Genomic DNA, 21,081 nt, shown 5'->3' with positions numbered 1-21,081 from the left:
TGCCCTGGAGTGTCCCTAGGTGGAACGGGCACTGCTTCTTCTAGAATCCCTTTTCTAGTTCCTATCTGTCTTAGTTTGGAGAACAGCGGCATGTTTAAGTCGTGCTACTCTGGGCTTGATACTTTACTCGAATTTGGACACAACTAATACAGTAAACACAATAATGCAGATCGAACAATCACTCATACCACGACATTAAAACATACTAAAACATTTCAGAACGAACAATAACGATTAGAATAAAACTAGTTAATTGCATACTGGATATACTGCTAAACAGTACAGATACACCGCTAAACAGTGCAGACCGGGTCTGTGTACCCAAACCCGTCTTGACCGGCACAAATTAATGCGCTCGTCTAGATGCGTCCCCAACAACGGTACTCACCGGGAAGCCCGGAACAGAAGGCCTCGGAAACTCGACACTGGACTGGACTCGACTGGACTCGACTCGTGACGTAAGCACTTCGGAACTTCGGAACTGGTGGGCCTCCGGATACCTCGGACTTTGCTCTCTCAGCTAGGCTCTGGTCGGGATCCTCCGCACTCCTCACCGCCTCGTCTGGGTGTCGATCGCAGCCTCAGTCACCTCCGTTGGCCTGAGGGAGATACAGGAAATCCTGCGGGTACGCGTAGTTGTCCGTCAGCGCTGTGGCAGGGGACAGGGCCTGCAACGCTCCGCCGGCGCGTGGGGTGGGGGAGGGGTCCCTGTTCGGGCGCCAAATTATGTGGTAAATTCTAATTACCTATACGGAATTTATGCGGTAAAGTTCAATAAGAATAACTCAGTCAAAAATGAAGAGGCAGAGTCCGTGGTATCTGAGGTTTAAGGGGGGTTTTATTCCTTAAAAAGGAATTGGTTCGAACCGATGGTAGCATCACCCATCGCCACGAGGGTTCAGGGTGGGAATTGCAATGGACATGTACAATGATTTATTAACAAGCAATTATATATATAGTCATTTCATACAGTAATATTGAATGCAGAAGGCGTAACAGCTGGGAGAAACGAGATAAGAGCAGAAATACGTAACAGGAGGCGTGCACTAGGGCGTACACGGAGGTGTGTGCAAGAAACGTCACATAGAGGTGTCATAAGTGGGTGGATCCCTGGAAGGATCCTGCAGAGTCAGCAAGAACATGTGGCAGGGATGCGCGCGCAGCAGCATGACGTATGATTGACGTGTAACTGGAGGGTGAAGGGGACTTGACATTTAGCCCTACATGTGGAGACAGAAGTCTGGAGTGTCAGAACAACCTAATCCCAAATCATATCTAATATCTTGTGTTTGAGGAACCGTATTATCTAGAAGGAAAGGTCTCTCGGGCAGAGGCTATTCTATACTGACTGCTAGTGCGTGTATATGCAACTGCGTGTCTACGTGTAAAGCAAGGGGGCCATGGGCCTACCATGGTAACGGAGGCTATGAATTACTTGCATGGAGACAGAAAGGCCGGGCCCTTTGCTCTGCAGCTGGGAAGGATGTTTACCTAAACTACTAGACAGGAATGTATTTTTCGAGGAGCGGAGCAGATAACTTGAAGGCTGAATACAGTCTTGGCAGGCCGGCAGGCTGAGCCAGGCACCGCTAGCCGCGCAGGGAGTGAGTGAAAGGTCATGGATACAGATGCGGATTCAGGCTGCAGCTTCCAGAGGCAGAAGGCAGGAGAAAGCTTGGATGGCAGAAAACAAGGCCCAACTCGCCAGGGCCAGAAAAACATGAAAGTGCACCATGTAAAGACGTTGGCAAGGCACACTTAGGAACTGAATATCGGACCCATTCATGGTGGATCTGAAAGAGGACATATTAACGTTGGACGCAAATGTATTTGCGTCTTCATAGCTGGTTGTGGAGGGAACTTACATGTACTAGGAGCAGGTACATGGAGCCGTTGGGGTCTACGATAGGGGACACAATTGACCATAAAAATTCATATTACCTCAGGGGGAAGCACCGACTCTCTGCAAGTTTTTAAGATTTTTAGCGGGCAGGGGTCAAGAGGCGAGCAGGACTTTGTGGCATCAAGTAAAGCAAGCTGCTCTGCTGACCAATCTGTGCAACGGGCCACACTGCCAATTGCCACGGCAAGCACGCACCTCAGCAAAGTGACTAACAGTGTAGGCGATGCAGTGATCCTACACCAACACTATCCCCAGCGCCTACCAGACCCTGCAACCCCGCACGCACCCACATGCTGAGCCTCCAATTTATTGCTGCATGTCGTCTTGCTGATGCTGTGAGTGGGAAGGGTGGGCGGATGCACCCGCCGCCAGCGCCTCGTACACAGCGTGCCCAGCAAGGAAGAGAAGGAGACTGCCACAGACCCAGCCTAGGCACGGAGCAGACCGTGAGAAGCGGCAGCTGGCCTGAACTGAGCAAGAAGAAAAGAGCTGCAGCGCCACCTGCTGGGCTCATGCCACGCAGCCACCTCTACACAGAAATAAGGAAATTCGCCGTCCCAGCCCCTCCAGCGGCAATCGGTAGCGCTGGGCAGTGCGAGGGGGAAGCCACCTACATGACCCACCTGACCTGCACTGCACTGAGGAACAAGACGTCAGGAAGCGTCAGAACTCCGTTTTCCTTATGAGGCACAGCCACCCTAGGAGCAGTTAGAAAAAAAAAAGCCCACAGCTCCCAGAAACAAACATACAGCGCTGCCACCAGGTGGTCATTTGTGACACTGCAGCCACAGACTCTCACGTCCCACACTGCAAGGGCACCTTCCTGTAGTCACCGGGGAGCATCGCCCCTGCGCCTGCCGGCACCACCCCACAGGAACACTGCAAGGCCTGGATGAGTACCAAAGCGAGGAAAAAGGCATCTGCAAGAACTCCATCCCAGGTAGCAGGACAATCACTGCACAGAGCCCGGCACAGCTCCCACAGCACCCCAAAACCTGTAACACTCAGGGCGAGACACCGCAACGACCACAGCGCCACATGGTTACTCTCTAGATGCCACACGCTAAAGGACGGACTGACTGCCTAGCCAGAGCAACTAGACTGCTGTACCCCACGGACCAGCTGCACCAGGGCACCGCACAGCATCCCGCTAACCAACCAGCAACAGCAGTCAGCAAATCCCAGAGGGTGCACCGCCACCACAAAGAAGACTGCCTGCTCACACCCTGTTGCAAAGACAGACCGCACCAGGCCCAGCAAGACGTGCCCTACAAGAGGTATGTTCAGAGCGTGACCCTTTGGAACCTGCAAGTAAGAGCAGCAAGGACACCTTCAAGGACAGCAAAGTCTCCAGGTAGCTGCCACACTTTCAGCCGCAAGGGAACCTGGTGCCAAGTGCACACCACTCGGAGGCTGCTAGACTCTACCTCAGGCAAAGACAGAGCAACAGCAGTACAAGACAGACTGCCTCTCAATACATGTCTAAAGGAGAAGTGCATCAGGGCAAATAACAACGAACAAAGGGCCAACACTGGACAATAGTGTGTAAAGCCACTAAGTGAGAGCCTGCAACACAACGGAAGCAGAACGTGCCAAATGCTGACGCAGACACCGGGAGAGACCAGAACAGCGAATATACGCAGGTCATACAGGAACAGCCCAGTGCCCAAAAGCCAGCAGCACCGCTACCCACAAAGAGACTGCCACGCCCGAATGACGCTACATCATCGCACATCCTTGGAGGATAAAGGAGACGGCGCAGGAAAAGCGCCAGGAGTGCAGGAAATCCACGAAGAGCACTCAAGAGAACGCGCAGCAAGTGCGTCCCAGAAAAGCAAGAAACACAGCCATCAGCTCACGAAAAGAAAAGGTCAACGGAGCGGTGACGCAACGCTCCTGAAGCACCCTCCGGACACAGTGAAACACATGGAGAGCGCAGACTAAAAGCGCGCCAACGCAGAAGCACTGCAACGGAATCAAGTGACGATCCCAAGGATCACGGACGGCATGAAGACGCAAGACCACGCAAAGCCAGAAGCGCGCAGGAGGTCGCGCCTGTGAACCTCACTGCGCAGTCAGCACCCAGGAAAACCTCTCCACGCAGAAACACTGCTGAACGCAGGTCAGAGAGCACACACGTCTCCACCGCCACAGCGAAGCCCTACAGTAGGCCGAAGACCACCCACGGTGTCCTCGCTCACACTGCCTTAAGACGGAGTCAGCCACGACCCAAGATCGGCAAGAGAGGAGTCGCACCCCCCCCATGGCAGGCCATGTGCTCCAACAACCGGCGACACAAGACCGGACGTCACGTCACCCAGCAAGCAGGAAACACGTCACCAAGTGACTAATCCCGACAAGCACGCCAGAGCAAAGGCAGAAGCCGGTGCCACAACAGCACCGCCTCGGGGTCCAAACGCAACGCCCTCGTAGAGATGAAGAAGAGTGACAGCTCTGTCACCCCGAAGACCGGACCAGCACAGGTGGGCTGAACAAGGCCACAAAAGGGAGAAGACCGAGAACTCACAGCCAGCCAAGAAACACGCCAGACAGCCACCAAGGCGGACAGACGTCCCTGGATGCAGCGCCACGGATAGACCAAACATAAGCCGCAGCAAGCGCAGTCCACGTCTCATCCCAACGTTTTCCCCGGCGACCGTCCGTCCCCGAGCGTCAGCAGTCTGAGTCGACCAGCATCCATGCTCCTGTCCTCAGGTATCAAGGGTGGAGATCAGCCCAGAGCGTCCGTCCTCCCACCGCCTCAAGATGGAGCCGGCAGTGGCCCCAAGCCAGTCAAGGGAGGATCCCCTCACTCTACGTGTCAAGCTGCCATAGACACTCCAGCTCAGCAAGGCGGAGGCACACGGCTGCCAAGTCCACCTGGACATCCAACACTCCCAGCAAATCACCACCACCGGTCGTCCCAAGTCATCACATGGCAGGCCACCACCAGTCATCATATCCTGCGTCAAACATCACCACTCCTAGATCGGCGGACTGGAGTCCGGCATTGTTGCCACACCGGCAGACAAAAAGAAACCAGAGACCACATGTGGACCTAGCCTACACCAAAGCCACGGCAGCGAAGGCAAGTCTTAACTGAAACACCCCCCGTGGGAGTTGGGCGTGCAACCACGTAACGGCTCCTCAGCGGCCCTGCAGCTGCCACCAGATGGCACACAAGCAGCCCTCAGCGCAGCCCTCCTACAGTCCCGCAGCAACCCCGACAACGGGCCTCCCCAGGCGGGAGAGTGAATAGAGACTCTGCTCCACCGACAGGTTTCCGGTCACGGCCTAGCCGCCCCACAAGGATAGTCGGCCCAGCCACACCTCTGTGGACTCTCCTGTAGGACTCCATCCAGCTTTATGACGCAGCCCACCACCATGAACTGTTAGAATCCACCACGGACCATCACGGATGTCAGGAAAGTGGACAACAGGCAAAGCAGCAAGACACCTCACCATCAACGAGCTGTCGGCATGCCGAGGACCTCTCCCAGCCAGCAGTCGTGTCCTGAGGCCCTCAGGTTAAACTACCGGTGCCCGCCAAGAAGGTTCTTCCGCAAGCCAAGCCACCAATCCAGGTCTGCTGTCGTCCTGCCACCTGACTAGAGACTGATGGACCCTGTGGTAACTAGTTTACTTTTCTTTTATCCCCACAGGTTTGGACTAGCATTTTTGTTTGCTCCTCAATAAAGTTGGGGAGGAATGTAGTGTCCTGCAGGACACGTTCTAGCATTTCCCAGCTTCCTGTTTTGCCAGCCACTCCCTCGAGGGCTGGGCACACTACACCCTCCTTGCCCATCCATCACGGGTGTCACGAGTCACGTGACCCCACAAATAAAAGGGCCCGGGTGCACATGCTCTTGGCCAGTTCAGTGTACTACAGATCCAGTGTCTGCGTCCTTCATTTCCGCGCCATGTGGGCCTGAGGCCCAACACGACACAACCCTCAATGTATTCACAAGATTGGAGTGTAGCCGTTTTAAATTTGTACTAGCTACATAATGGATCCCCTGCTCGGTTTGATTGTACTGTCTGTTATGTACAACCAAGCCAACCTCCTACTAACATTGGTGGCTTGTATTGTGATTCACTCTTTTTTTTTTTTTAGATTTTCCATGAATGCTGTCTTTTTGCTTTTTTAGAATCTGTTATCTTCGTCAGACACTGTGCTATAAAATAATTGTATTTCATATATATTATCTACACTCCTCGCATTATTCATGGCTCTTAAGTATATAAGTCTTTACAAACGTGTTCATTACATCTAATTGGTCAACATCAGTTCATGATATGCATAATAACTTCATCTAGCTGCGTGGTAAATACATGTTACCCTTTCCAGTGCATGCATTTGAATGGCAAACCTTGACAGATAAACTAAAATCCTGCATTTAAAATAACATAGGATTTCTATGTGCATGGCCCTGTTGGTCAAAGGTGATCTGTTAAATTTGTAGACTGGCAAAGCTTCCTAAAAATATGTGCAGCCTGCTTCTACAGCACTCGGAGCATTTGGTACTGTGAAATATCAACATATAGGGATTTGGAATGATCAGTTTAGCCCCGATATTTGCCTCGCTGCCTTCTGTCAAATATTGTTCACATAAAAAGTGTTTCCTAATCATAACAAGCATTGGCAAAGCCAACAAGTCTGGGTTGGCCGCCAAACTTTTGACTATTCTTATTTTCTTTTATCTTAGTTTTTGCAAAACGTTATTGTTCAGGAAGCTGCCAAGCCCACATCAATCTAAACAAGAGCATTGTATTAAGCCCAAAAAAAATCACACGTTGCAATGGTACTTCCTGGCACTAAAGGGAATTACTTCATGTGTTGATGTGCAGCTTGTAAAAGGGCAAAGCAAACACAAGGGGATAATGGATGGAGCACTGAAACTTTTCAGACACTCACCCCAGTCACTATTAGATCCCGGTTGCATCCACCATCGTTCTTTAGCTCACTTTGCCACCCCAGTTCAGTCCCAGCATATGTAAATCAGTCTTGACGCTGTTCCTCAAGGAAACAGTCCAGCCCAACTGCCAAGCAATGCCAGAAACAAGAATCCTAGAACCAGTTTCGGGGTAATACCCCTCATCAGCCAGGCAAATTTAAATCCCACCAAAAAACAATCGGTTAGGCCCTAGTTCAGCAATCTGTCCATCAATTGTTCTTTTTGTGCTTGTAATAGGGCAGCAAGTCGTAACTCATAGTGAAGTCAGCCAATGGCTGAAGTTGGCTGACAGGTTGCTCCTTGATGCATGCTGGAGTGGGTGAAGGAAAAAGTCAATGAGAGAACCACAGACACTTTGGTGAAGTTGGGCTGAAAACTTCTAAAAGTAATGCTGTTATACAAATATACACATAACTTTAGTAAAATCAAAAGGTCTTGGGGAACACAGATGTGATAACGCAAATTGCTCTGGCATCAGCGGCCAGCCTATTGTCATTAGAAAGAAGGCAAGAAAGAAAAAAGGAAAGAAGGAGGAAGGCAATGTTGAAAAAAAGCAAAAGGAAGAAAGAAAGAGGAAGGCAAGAAAGAAAATAAGAAAGAAATAGGAAGACAAGAAAGAAAAGTGGAAGAAAGGAGGAAAGAACAAATGAAAGAGCTAGAAAATGGCCTTTGCCTTCATCTGGTAGAAAGTGTCCTGCTGTTGTATCTGGCTCTACAAACAAAAGCTTTATCGGAAATAAAACACCCAGGCAACAAATATACACTGGCAAAGTATCAAACAACAAATTAAATAAAAAATAGTGAAGCACTGAAATTAGCACAAAAGTTTCAATTCAATAAATTGTATAAAAATATCATGAACAGATTCATTGACATGTGGATTAAAAAAGCAATAAAAACGTTTCTCAGTTGATACAATACAGAATTTTTTTTTTTTTTTTGATGAGTGATACAAAGTGGAGATGGTTCCGTCACGCGTTTCAACACAGTAAGAGTGTCTTCCTCAGGACACTACCATCTTATCACTGAAAATAGAATTAACAATATTTAGAATATTATATTTCTGTGCTAAACAGTGCATAATTGTTCGAAACAACTTTGCCAGTGTGTTGTGATACAATGACTAGATGGTCCGCATAACATATATTCATTCTGTTGTTTTGATGGGAACCATAACATTTTTTAGAGACATAATTCCATTAAAACATAGATCAATTCATCATGAAAAAGAAGCATGATTTTGTGGCCAAGAAAACAGTTTTACGGCACATGATCTGATTAGAACGTATATTAATTTACAGTAAAACAGTTGTTATTTTACAACAGAAGGGAGAACATGATCACAAAGATTTATAATAGTCGCGAAAACACAATAGCAGATGGGAGGAAAAGCAGTATGCAATATGTATAACCCTTTCGATGCTGATGACGAGCTCAGCTCGTCATCACCCACGGGTGTCGTGTGCTGATGACGAGCTGAGCTCGTCATGGTGCCACTAAAATGGCATTTTCCAGCACAGGGGGGGGAAAACGCCCAGCAGCCATGCGGATAAAGAGGGGAGATCTAGTGAACCTCCTGTTGACTTCTCTTAACAGTGTTATAATCCTTTTATATTGAGGGCGGTGGGGAATCTTATTATCTATTTGACTTTAATTTATGAAATAAACCCTAATTTCAAGGAAGAAACAGGGAGGGGAAATAAGGTAAAGGTGCGTAGCAATAACCATGATTCAGTAGGAAAAATGCATGACTAGTATCAAATATGCAATGTCGATATTTACCTTATGTTGTATCTTCCAAAAATATAGAATCTTTTGGTCCAGGTGGGTATAATCAATAAGCTCAAACCAGGTTTTCTTTTTCTGGTAATCATTATTGGGAGAAAAACCATACAGAGCCAAATGTTAAGTTTAAGCAAGACTATGAGTCAGAGAGAGAATAGACATTTACTGGTCAAATTAAGAATGGCGATAAAAGGACGGAGTAACACACACTTTTCAATTTGTGGTCTCTCTAGGTGGCTTACATAAGGAAGACACTCTTACTGTGTCAAAACGCGTAGACGGAACCATCTCCACATTGTATCACTCATCAAAAAAAAAAAAAAATCTCTGTATTATATCAACTGAGAAACATTTTTATTGCTTTTTTAATCCACATGTCAATGAATCTGTTCATGATATTTTTATACAATTTATTAAATTGAAACTTTTGTGCTAATTTCAGGGCTTCACTATTTTTTATTTAATTTGTTGTCTGATACTTTGCCAGTGTATATTTGTTGCCTGGGTGTTTTATTTCTGAAAATTAATTGCCTGACCCAGGAACTGTATCCTTATCAGGGGGTCCTTGTTTTATGCTAAAATCTACAAACAAAAGCAACACTAAAGTAATAATAAAGAAAAACAAAAACATTGGCGTTAAAGGGACCTACCTTGTGCTTTTTGCAAAAAAGCTAAATGCAGTCACTCAAAGTTAAGTTAAGCTAACACAGATGTGAAAAAGCTAATTGCTCTGGCATCAGCTGACAGCCTCCTGTCTTTTGGAAAAAAGGCAAGAAAGAACGAGGAAGAAAGAGGAATGCAAGAAAGAAAATAGGGAAGAAATAGGAAGGCAAGAAAGAAAAGTGGAAGAAAGGAGGGAAGAAAGAAAGAATGAAAGGGCTAGAATGTGTCCTTTGCTTTCATCTGGTAGAAAGCGCCCTGCTATCGTATCTGGCTCTACAAACAAAAGCAACACTAAAGTAATAATAAAGTAAAAACAAAAACATTGGCACTAAAGGTAACTACCTTGTGCTTTTTGTGAAAAAGCTAAATACAGTCAGTCAAAGTTGTAAGTCAGTGGTTGAAGTAGGCTGACCTATTGTCCCACACTGTAAGGTGTAGTGGGTGGAAGAAAAATGTGAATGACACAAGAGCAGACCAATGGATGAAGAAGAGAGATGACTGAAAGCTCCTTTATGTAAGTATGTTATACACATTCCTTTAGTAAAATCAATAGATCGTGGCTAATGCCAGACCTAAAAAGGTAGAAAATTGTATGATATAGAACTCAGGACTACATAAATTGGGCTTTCATAATTATATTAATGTTCATATAGTCACCCTGGTTTTCTCCTTGGCAGCAGTATGATAGTGTTTTGCTGGAGCAAGATCGAGGGATAAAAATTCCTTCATAGTGAATTGTTTCTGGACCAAGATAGATAAATACAAATTCCCTCATATTTAAACGTTTTCAAACATTGGTACGAAGAACAAGCTTTTGTATGATTTTGAAAAATCTACTTGAATATAGAGTAAACCTTTCAGCTAAACAATTGAATGTTAGTTGCCAATTGAATTGAATAATTGGCGTAGGTGTATTTGTGACCTCTAACCATGTGCTTTGCAGGTCCAGCAGAGCAGTATAAGTTGCTCTATAAGCTCAAAGGCCTGACTGTTTGTGAGTACATACAAAGTCCAGAAACCTCGTGACAGACCTATCTAATTTGCAAATTGGCTATAACTCTGCTAACAATATCAAATATAAATATACAGCACATATACAAAGCCTAAAGAAGAAATGACTTTGTATCTGGACGGAAGTAGGAGAAATGAGAATTATTTAACCGGATTGGTTGCCTACAGAGAACAGTCGTAGCCACGTACCTAATATGATAAGAAGAATATCGATATAGGATTTTAAAGTATTATACAATCCAGAAATTATAAATAGGTCAAATTGGACATTCTGACCATTTTGTCATCAGGACCCATTAGATAGAATGACGCACCGGATATCCAACATGGCAAAAATTTAATACAATGGAAAGGATCCACCACCTTCTGATTTAGCTCTATTGCTCCTAAATAATACGGCAACACACCAATCCAGTGATATAGAAAGACATCTACTAATTTCTTGAAAACATATATCAAGAACCCCCAGTTTTTACTTGGAATTGTATTTTTTTCGGCCCTGAAGAAGGTGATTACATCTTGCTTTCACCGAAACGTGCGTAGGCCAACAACACACATCTGAGAATTCCATCTAAGAATCATGTCAAGGAAAATGATCATTCAAAATTAAAATGATGGACTGATGCCTTCTAAATGTACATATATAGAACAAACAGTATCTTTGTAATAGGTTTTTGTCTCAGGTGTTGTTCTCTTGTAAATATGTTTGCACAGTATGAGAGTTAGTATCTCTGAGAGGAATGAACAGTGAGAAAGGTTGAATGAGAGAATGTGTACTTTAGTTCTTTATTTTTTGTGGGGTTATTGAAATAATAATTTATGGAGATGTACAAATATTTGATGTTCTTCTCTGATTTTCAAATGTTATTGTAAAGATTTACAAATCGATTTTACCAAAAAAAGAAAAGATAGATATATTTATACAAATAAAACAAAAAAGAAATAGAAAAAAATGTATTTTGAAAAATAAAACATAATTTAAATGAAAGTCACTTCTTCTTTAGGTTTTGTATCTGTGCTGTATATTTGATATTGTTAGCTGAGTTATCGCCAATTTGCAAATCAGATAGGTCTGACAAGAGGTTTCTATACTTTGTATGTTCCTAATCCCCCTCCTCTTGGACCTCAAAGAAATAGGGGGTACCTTAGTTTTATAGCTGACTGTTTGTGAGAAAAGACATTATTTTACTCCATATGCACTTGCAAATGAAGATTCACTATGCCTTACAGGAATTATAGGTGGAGCAGGATGTTAGAAATAGATTGATAACTGCTAAAAGCAATAGGCTATTGGCATCCCTTTTCAACAATGGCATTGCCCAGAAAGCAAACAAAAGCTTTTTGAAATTTTCATTGGGCCGACAGCCAAACAGTCATGCGCACATTTCCCACCAGGCTGCATTATATAGTCTGGTGAGGAACATGCACAGGCTCCCTGTCCCTGTATTAGCGTTGAACCACGGCGCTCAGACCAACAATGCTAATGCTGCGTTGCAATTGGCTCAGGGGAGACTGTGAGCCCGAGTGCTACCTGCTGCCGGCCGGAACAGGAAGAAGCATGATGAAGAGGAGGAAGGAAAGGCGGAGTCAGGTTGTTCCAGGAAAGTCCTTTTATTTCATTCTCTCAAGACCTCCCCCTCCGCCGCCACCCCACTACCCCTGTCCTGTAGCAGCCGCAACTGCTCAAAATAACCTGTTTGTTGAACTTGTATCTGTCATAAGCCTCCTTGTCAGTTTGTTGAAACAAACTCGAAATGGCAAGGAGGGGCAAAGTGCAAATCATAAAATAAAGTGAATTACAAACTACCTATGTAGGGGCAACAACTTTATTCTTCCTTCCTACGTGATGGTAATTAAAAAGCAAGTGAGAAATAGGGTTATGGATATGTATCCTATCTATCTTGCCATTTCGAGTTGGTAGATCCAACACGTGCTTTGCACTCCTGCTTCTTCCCTCTTGGGTAAGTTGTAGCCCAAACGGGGTACCTTGCAGTCCCCCTGTGTTGGAGTAACCCAATGATGAAGCATGTCACCCTCGGGTGAGTGAGGGTTTTCGTCCACAACTCTGTTGTGCCCCTCTTCGATATCCTTTTCCCACAAATTCTCTCTTAACAGTGCTACCCTACATATTGTGCGAGTTTAATGATTACGGAAGTAGTATAGGGCAGAATCTATACATTGTAATCTAGTCACACCTCAAGACTCCCTTGTGTGAGATATATTCAAATACCATGCCCCAAGATTTGGAATTGTATGGCAATAAATGACAATATTTGTTTTACCATATTTATGTTCAATTAATTTGTGATATTATGAACATCTAAAGCCTGTTTCAGTCCTATAATTGCATTATCTAAAATGAAAACATCATCAGCATATTATAATATAGGTAAAAGAAAATGCCCCAACTTAGGGGAAATGTTTGAACTTCCGTAAATAGCCCATAAGACTGACTATGCACAGACCAAATCTAAGGGTTTTCCAAATCCTCCAGTAAGATAGAAGCATGCGGTTTGGCTTTATGTCTAGTAGGGCGATATGCCTGTTTATACCAGGATTCTTGATCTTTATCCTTAAATGAAGGAAAAGGATAGACTCCCCAACCCCAAGGTTCCATGAATATTGTCTTACAAAATGAGAAAGTGTATATAATCAGTAACCTTTATCACAGTTATCAGGGGCACGAGGCCATTAGATCCTGGTACCCCATTCGTCCTTGAACTTTTGATAAGTATCTCGATATTTGAATGAGCAAAACTTCACCACCATTGTCAATAACCTTGAGATCAAACTTGACATGGTTGCCCAATCAAAGCATTCATGACTTCATGCTACCATAGCCTGAAAATTATAAAGAAGATTTTCAAATGGTACCCAATCAGCACCCAGAAACCCGCAACACACATGCTCTCATCACAAGTTAGCTAGGGATCGATCGGGAGGTATTTCCTTGTAGAAATCGTGCTAGTTAGCACACCAGATCCTGACGTTTTGGCTCATGAGGTTTATCTACAACTCCAAAACAGTTGATCAATAGACAACGTCTTTATTTGCTAGGTACATTACTTTTACCTGCACTGTAATTTTTCATCACTTTTATTAGAAAATTCTGGTATTAGTTAGAGAAACGTGAGTAAGGTGGGGATTTGTGCACCCCGTCCTGAAGAAGGTGCTTCTGGCACCGAAACATGTCGACGCACACAAAAAGGAGGTAACGCACATTGTCAGCGTAGTGACCTCCCACCCTCATTTTTAACAGCACCAGCCCGGGGGCTTATTAAATAATTTTTAGTCACCCCACGAGCCAGGTTCTTTTTAACTATCACTAATTCCCAAACCCCACAATACACTCACATTTATTCAAAATACCCCCTCACCAACACCACACATAGTCTAACAAGTGCTCCCACATCTCCGTAGGTCGCAGCACGCCATACCCCGTAGAGGGATACGATGACCCCGATGATGAAGCATGACACCAAGGGGCCTGTTGGTGTGTGAGGGGACCTAAAAACATAAAGGTGTTCCCCACTGTGGAGGAGACACCCTTAATCTCAAGGAGTGGGTTCTAACTGTTTATTTAAATATGCCCAGGGAGAATTAATCCATTCTGATTTCTCTCTCTCCCCCCTCTGATTGTTAATGAGACTTATATGAATCCTCAAGAACCCATATTCCCTTTAAATGTCCATAAAACCAGAAAATAATTATGTTAGGTTTGCATTAGAGTCTCCAGTAATCCATATTCTTTGGAATAGTTCTTCACTAACATAGGAACTACCTTCACAAATCTACTTAGAACAGTATTCTTCATCAATGCCTAGGAATAATTTATATACGTACATTTACACCAAAGAGGCAGTGGATTAGGGGTTTTATGGCTAATCAAGTTTGCTGCTAACATACATTCACTAAACACTTTGTAATTTTTCAGATATGATCTTTGAGCTAGTTTTAATATAAAACCCTAGGCACATGTTGCCAAACCTGAACATGTACTCAAGGATGTCTGGATCTAAAGGAATTCTTTGTAGACTTGAATCATTCTGCACACCTGAGATCTATTCAGACTCTTTACTCCCCCAAGAACCCACAGCTGATAAAAGAAAAGCGTGATGATGGCCCAGATATCCATAACCAAGCTCATAGGTGCATCTTTCTTTTCTCCTGCACAGGCAACAAGTCACTTAATGTAATCTAGATCAACGGTTGTTTGAAATGTTTCATGCCCAAAGCCTTCCACATAACTGTTACTGTCATGTCTCTGTGTTTTACAATGAAAGAATATTCCCCAGCCACCTTTAGATGTTAACACATCTGAATATGATTCAATAACCCTCTTATGTATAGAAATTACCCATTTGTCGAAGTACTTCCTTTCATTACAGATATAATAATAGTCTCATCTTCCCCCTTTGTTGTAGTGACCTCTCTCCTAATATGGGAATCAAGTTTCTTCCATGTTGCTTCCCATTTGAATCCTGCAAGATGTGTATGTATTTATAATTGTCTTGTTAGTAGGCTAAATGCTATAACGGAATACATGGGCGATGATGCCCCTATGACCAATCTATAATTGTAGCTACTCTACTCTCTTCCATAATGTTATAAGATGATACTCACAAAGAGTACGTCTGGGGCTGTATTATGTATTGGCATTGTTTGCGCCTAGCCCATGTTTGAAAAGGTGCGTCGGGAACAAATAATACCAAAGCACCCCATTATGGTGAATGGGCTGCCCTGGGGGCAGCCGTGAACTCGTGCTGCCCCCAGGGCAGCGCATTCATGTGAAAACATGGAGCAGCTGCTCAACATTTTCACAGTTCAGGTGGCACCCGCCTGCACTTTCAAGGGTAAGGGGATGTCTGGGGGGTCCATCGGACTCCCTTTATCCAGTACAGAGGGCTGCTATCAGGAGGCGCATTGACAGTGTGTCACCTTTTAAATGGCGCACTGTCAGTCTGCATCCTGAGGACTTCTTTGACTCTGGTCCTGCGTCTGTAATATGGCACAGGCTCAGAGTCAAAGGAATTCCCTCATTTGCAAAAGGCACGTCTCTATGCAAATGAGGGAACACCCTGTGTTGATAGCACTGGCGCCTTAAGTGTGCCTGCGCCATTGGTATTATCTAAGGGGACGCATAAGCGTCTTTGTCCCCTTCTATAATACCAAAGTGCCCCCGGGGATGCGAAGCGGGCTGAAACACCCCTTACGCCCCTGGTGCACTGTAGGAAGGTAGGATCTGACTGCATGATTACCCCCACTTTTTGCCTGGTGATTTGCTGGTTTTTGACTAGTCTGACTGGGATACTGCTAATTAGGACCCCAGTCTATCTGCTTCCTTCCCAAATTGGTTGACACATGTACTTTGGTACACTCCAGATTGGATACTGGGGTGCCCTTATCAGTCCCTAGTATATGGTACACATGTACCCAAGGCATAGGTTCCCCAGAGTCCTCCCATGGCTGAATCATGTATTATGCCGCCCATGAGAGGCCATGCAAAATGGAACTACCGGTCTGCTTCTGCAACCTGTGTAAGCTGGTGCTTGCACCACTTACTTTAGATGTAGGTTTGCTACACTTAAAACTTATAAGTCACCCCTATAGCAGGTCTTATCAATCTGAAGGCAGGGTGCTGGGGTTTTAATGAGAGGGTGCCCCTGAATGAGCAGAGTTTCTCTGCAGCCTTTGGAGAACTTTCTCCCGGGTTGTCTGTGACTCAGCTGGACATAAAGGTATAGGTGCATTATAACCTTGCGGTAAATGCTATCTCGAGATTGGCTGCAGAGAAACATATCGTGTTTGGTATCAAAACACCTTGGAATCATACCTCCACACTGGTAACCGGTGTGAGAGGTATGCTTTCACCCTTCTGAAGTGAGCTTCATGGGGTCACTGGTTTATCCGGTGCTAGCCTTCTCGACCGGGTCAGCACAAAATGGATGCTGCCAACCAGAGACCCATTTCTGCCCTCCTGCTGCTGAGCCAAGCTTGAGCAGAGGAAGGCAGCACGCTAGGCATCCTGTCACAGGGATGTGTCCACCTCCCAGACAGGAATTAGTGTATTGGGGCTGGGTGGGTGCACTATGAGACTGCCTGAAAGTCGGCACTTTGGGCACATTTGGTGTCCCTGTGCATAGTCCAGCTCGAACCAGTTCTGGGAGCCATTGGCTCCTGCTCTGGCACGAAACTGGACGAAGGGCATGGGTATAACCACCCCTCTCTCCTGACCCTCCCCTAGAAGGGTCCCCCAAATCTGTCCAACCCCCTACAGTGGGTACATAAGGGCTTACCTGGCTGTAAGACTTTGGATTTTACGTGGACAAGATTCTAAAAGAAGAAACCACTGACCTTCGACCGTCTGGACACTCTAGACTTTACTGGATTTCGACTGGGCCCGACTTCGTCTTCCTCTCTGTCCAAAGCTTTGTCTGTGCTCTTGCTCCATACAGGATCTGTGCAGGACCTGTGGGGAACTAAAGAGAACCAAAGAATCTCCCTTGGAGTTAAGAAGTCACTCCCCTACACTAGCAGGCAGCTCTGACTGACTGTTCTGCTGCTCCCAAGCTTGTGCACACTCAGAAGATTTCATCAATACAGAAGGTGGGTTTTTGAAGGTCCCTGAGGTTTATCTGCCCTCTCAGCAAGTTTGAGGCCAGTATCCCTCGTGGGGACTGCATAACCCAAACCCCTGTGCACTGCATCCATTTGCAGTTGCATATGCTTGTTGGTGATTACCAAGCTTGTACATTAGGCTTTGTGTAGTCCTGACCCTGAGCAGTATTTGCACCAAAGAACTCCGGCCTCCCCACACCGAGTGCTCCTTGGGCTGGTACTTTGCAATCTTGCTTGAGGTCCCCCCCTGACTCCAGGTCATTCGGCCTGTGGGTCCTTTTGAGGATCATCTTAATCTCTATTGGGCTTCCCTGGTTGCTCCAGATGTGCCCTGGCTCTCCATTGCTTGGCGAGTCCCCAGGACCTTGCTGGTCCTCACTGTAACCTGATTGACCTTCATGCATGGGTTGCTTTTGTCAAGGTTTGTTGGTGCTCCATCCAGACACCGACCCTCAGCACTTGACATCCTTCATGGGAAAGCTTGCATCTGGCTCGTGGTCATCATTGACGCCTCCTGGTCCTCGTGGCTGTAGAGTCAACTATCCCTTCTTCGAACCTGAAGCACCTGACATCAGTGGGCATTCGTCTACCGAGCCCCTGGTCACTCTGAAGTGATCCAGACTCTGTCCCCTCTGCTTTCAGGTTCCTTCCTTCCAGAATCCAGGCTTGCATTCCACTGGACCCTCTTCACCTTCGCAGGAGCAGTAATTCTCCGCAGCTCTCTATTGAGAACAACGAAGGTTTCCAACACCACTCCAGACCTATGCACCCGGTTCCTCTGGGATAGGTAACTCTGGTACTACAGTATCCATGAGTGGGGTGGCTCTCTAACCACTTAAGTTCTGATGGGTTTCCTCGAAGTTCTCCTAGAAGGGTCCTTAAACTGTAAAATTGCAACCGCGACTTCCCCAAAGAATTGCACAGAGCCCGCTGTCGTGGTAGCCCACTGCACCCGTCCTCCGTGGGGTCAACATCTACTCACCTTGGGTGGTTCCTTGGGGTCCCAGCGAGTCTACGTGCTCTAGAACTTGTCTTGACTCGAGTTGTGGTTGTAATACCACTATTTTAGTGTATGGTTTGGTCTTCCTTTGGATCCCACTGTGTATTGTGCTACTTACAACTGTTCTATTGATCTCGTATTGTGTGCTTTGTGTTCTATTGTCGTGTATAGGATACTAGAGAGTGTTATATTAATAAATACATATTTCTATATAACTACTGTGTGGTTCCCCTTTCATTTAATCACTCTGGGAGGTGATATAATAGTAAGACAAGCTGCTTTACATTCTTTCAAGTTTAAGCCTGAATTCTGCACTCCACAGCTACCACTAGGATAGCTTCATAAAGGTTAGCTTTGACCTCACAAATCATAAGGGTCGTTTGGATTGGTGCAAGGTGCCCACTTTAATTAGTGAACAGCATATACCAGGTCAACTTCTCACAGGCACCTTATGCAATATGGCCCCTGGTATCTAAAGAAAAAAGAGAAGACGGCAAAGAAAGGTAATGTCTCCAGGGAAGAGCGCTTCTTTAATGATGAGAGCCTTCACTCACCCAAGAGTGACATGCTTGATAATTGGGCTCTCTCCTCACATCAGAACCTCAAGGTATCTGGTGTGGGCTACAACTCCCCGATGGGCAGGAGTAGAGGTGTTTTTAATCAGATGAGCAGATGTTGGTAAAGCACGAGGGCAAGAGTGCAGAAAGCAGCTAAGGATAAGGATGAAAATGTCTCCAATATGCCAAGAACTGGATTTATAAGGATGCCCTTTGGGATAGGGTTAAAACCGAGAGAGGACAAGGGGATTGTCAACAAATATACCCCCTTTATGTGGATAACATGTTTCTGCCAATCATCAATCACAAATGGGATTCTAGGGCATTTGTCAGGACCCAGATGATAAGTCACTCTGCTAAATGAAAATAGGAAAGTTACCAGCCTCGCAAAGGTAGCCTGGTAGGAATGGGGATGGCCAACAACACTCTGGGCCCACCGAGGTATAATCCACTCTCAAACCTGTAGGGGCGCCTTAATTGCAGAACTGCAATGTAGGCGCGGCAAAGCTCCTCCGCGTGCTCAGCCTAAGATATAAGATGTATTTTAAGACTGGCAATGGGCTCCGGGTGAAGGGCCCAGCCTTGGCCAGGGCCAACACTTTTTCCCATAACCCCAAATCTGCAGTACTTGACCTTCTCCCATGTAGAGTGGGCTCTGGGCATAGGTCAAGGCACGCTCCATCCTACTGCAGCCTTGAAGAGACGTGCAGAAATATAAGATGAGGAAATGAATATCAAGAAAAAACTCAACAAACATCTGCTGGCCCAGGTAAAATGGCTTACTAGCAATCAGATGGACATGCTGTGACTAGTCTCCATGAATAAATAGATTTCCTCCAGGAACCACAACACTCATGTGCTTGGACACAAAAAAGGAGACCCTCTTGGAGGAAGGAATCTGCCCAAGTGGATGAGAAAGGAGAAAAAAGTGTGGCTACACCACAAATAGGTGAAAACTGGAAGTGAGTGAGGGAGTCTCTATTTTACCACAGTAGTCCCTCTATAGGAGAAGTGTGGCTCACTGGTTAGAGGAGGCAGACATGGAAGCAGACGTCAGCCTGGGACCAGGGTTCAATTCCCGGCTCGGCGGGGTCTTGAGTCCTAAAATGTCCATGGACTCGACAATTCTCGCTCCGGTGCCTACTCGATTCACGGGTTCACACTCTGCGACTCTGGGCAATAGCTTGCTTAATCTCCACAACGGCCCCTCGCGGCGGGATGCCTGGCTTTCACCTTGCGGATACCCTGCCGGGGTTATCTCACAGGGAAATACCAGGACGGGTTCCCTAAGCAAGCGCTTAGAAGCCGCTTGGTGATTTGCGCTATATAAATTCCTGTACATTTACATATACATTTATAGTGCAGAGCTAGCTTAGCTGTCGGCCTTGAGGATACAAGTGCAGGAAGAGGAATCTTATGTGACCCAAAAGTGTACTTCTTTTGTTTCCTACCTATATCAGTTTCCTACCTATATCAGTAACTTTCACTCCAGCCTTTATGCCGAAGGTAATAGAATTTCGATCACCACATCCTTTTTGTTTGTTGGCTGAGAGATGTGTAAGAGCTTTAGTGTTCAACCCCATTATGTATGGGATGAGTCAGGATCCTCACAAACACACCAATGCTCAGTGATCTAAGTTCATAAAGAAGTCAGGGACACCAGGATTAAAGTGAGATTCTTATACTTTATAAGTGCATTTATATGTTGATATTAAAACCTTTGTGAATTCTGAATATGTTGTTTATTTACTTCAAGTTAGGTGTACACCTACTTGAGAAGGTTTCTGATTATTCTTTTGAGGATCATAAGTTCAATAACTTGCAAAAAGTTGTAGATTCTGTCAGAAGATAGACCGTACCCTCCAGACTGATATTTGCTGTGTTATTGAGTGCAAGCAAAGGGTTCACTTGTAGAATCCCAGGTGCTTAGTTATGGACAGCATATGAGATGACTGTGCCACGTGATGTCTGTTTGTCCTACAGTCAGTGAAGCGAGAAGAACGCTTTTAAAAACAAATTGTAAAAGAGCTTAATATTCGTACATGTAGGCAGACCATCACCCGCTGGGCAGAGGGATCATCACCATTTTAATTTGTCCTGGTGTAAAGTTATTAACTTTGATTGACACACTCTTAAAAAAAGCGGACATTGAACCTGTGAATACCTTTACTAATGAGTTGGAAAACCCTGTACAGATCTAAATTTAATGATGCACTCTACTGCGAACTTGTGAACATGGTTATTAATGAGTAGGATCTATTTTGCTCATATCCAGATATAATGATGTATTTTATCGTAAAATTTGCTATTAACTCATATTGTAATATATTTTAAAGTTTTATTTTTTATGGTTGTAAAAAAACCAAATAAAGAACTCTACTCCATATGAGATGTCTGTGATGTAATTCAACTGATCTGAACTATGGGCTTCCTGAAGGAGTTACAATGGCTCCTCGGTTATTCAGATATCCTGCCATGTAGAGCATGATCTTGTTCTATACCCACCTCACTGGCTATGGTCTTAATTGGACTATATTATTCTTCCCTTATAGTGTTCTTTGAATAACAAGTCAGTTTGCGATTGCCATA

At 45.2% G+C, this 21,081-nt stretch overlaps 1 protein-coding gene across 1 annotated transcript in view; it reads left to right on the top strand.

The window, feature by feature from the left end:
• LOC147747319 (FRAS1-related extracellular matrix protein 1-like) overlaps positions 1 to 21,081 on the top strand; it is a 1,022,199-nt gene that overhangs the window by 253,862 nt on the left and 747,256 nt on the right. The window lies entirely within an intron of this gene.

The sequence above is a fragment of the Lissotriton vulgaris genome, chromosome 1_1 (assembly GCF_964263255.1).
Source record: "Lissotriton vulgaris chromosome 1_1, aLisVul1.2, whole genome shotgun sequence".
In the NCBI taxonomy this organism is placed as follows: Eukaryota; Metazoa; Chordata; class Amphibia; order Caudata; family Salamandridae; genus Lissotriton; species Lissotriton vulgaris.
The sequence above is the reverse complement of the archived record's forward strand: the minus strand, read 5'-3'. Positions and strand labels throughout refer to the sequence as shown.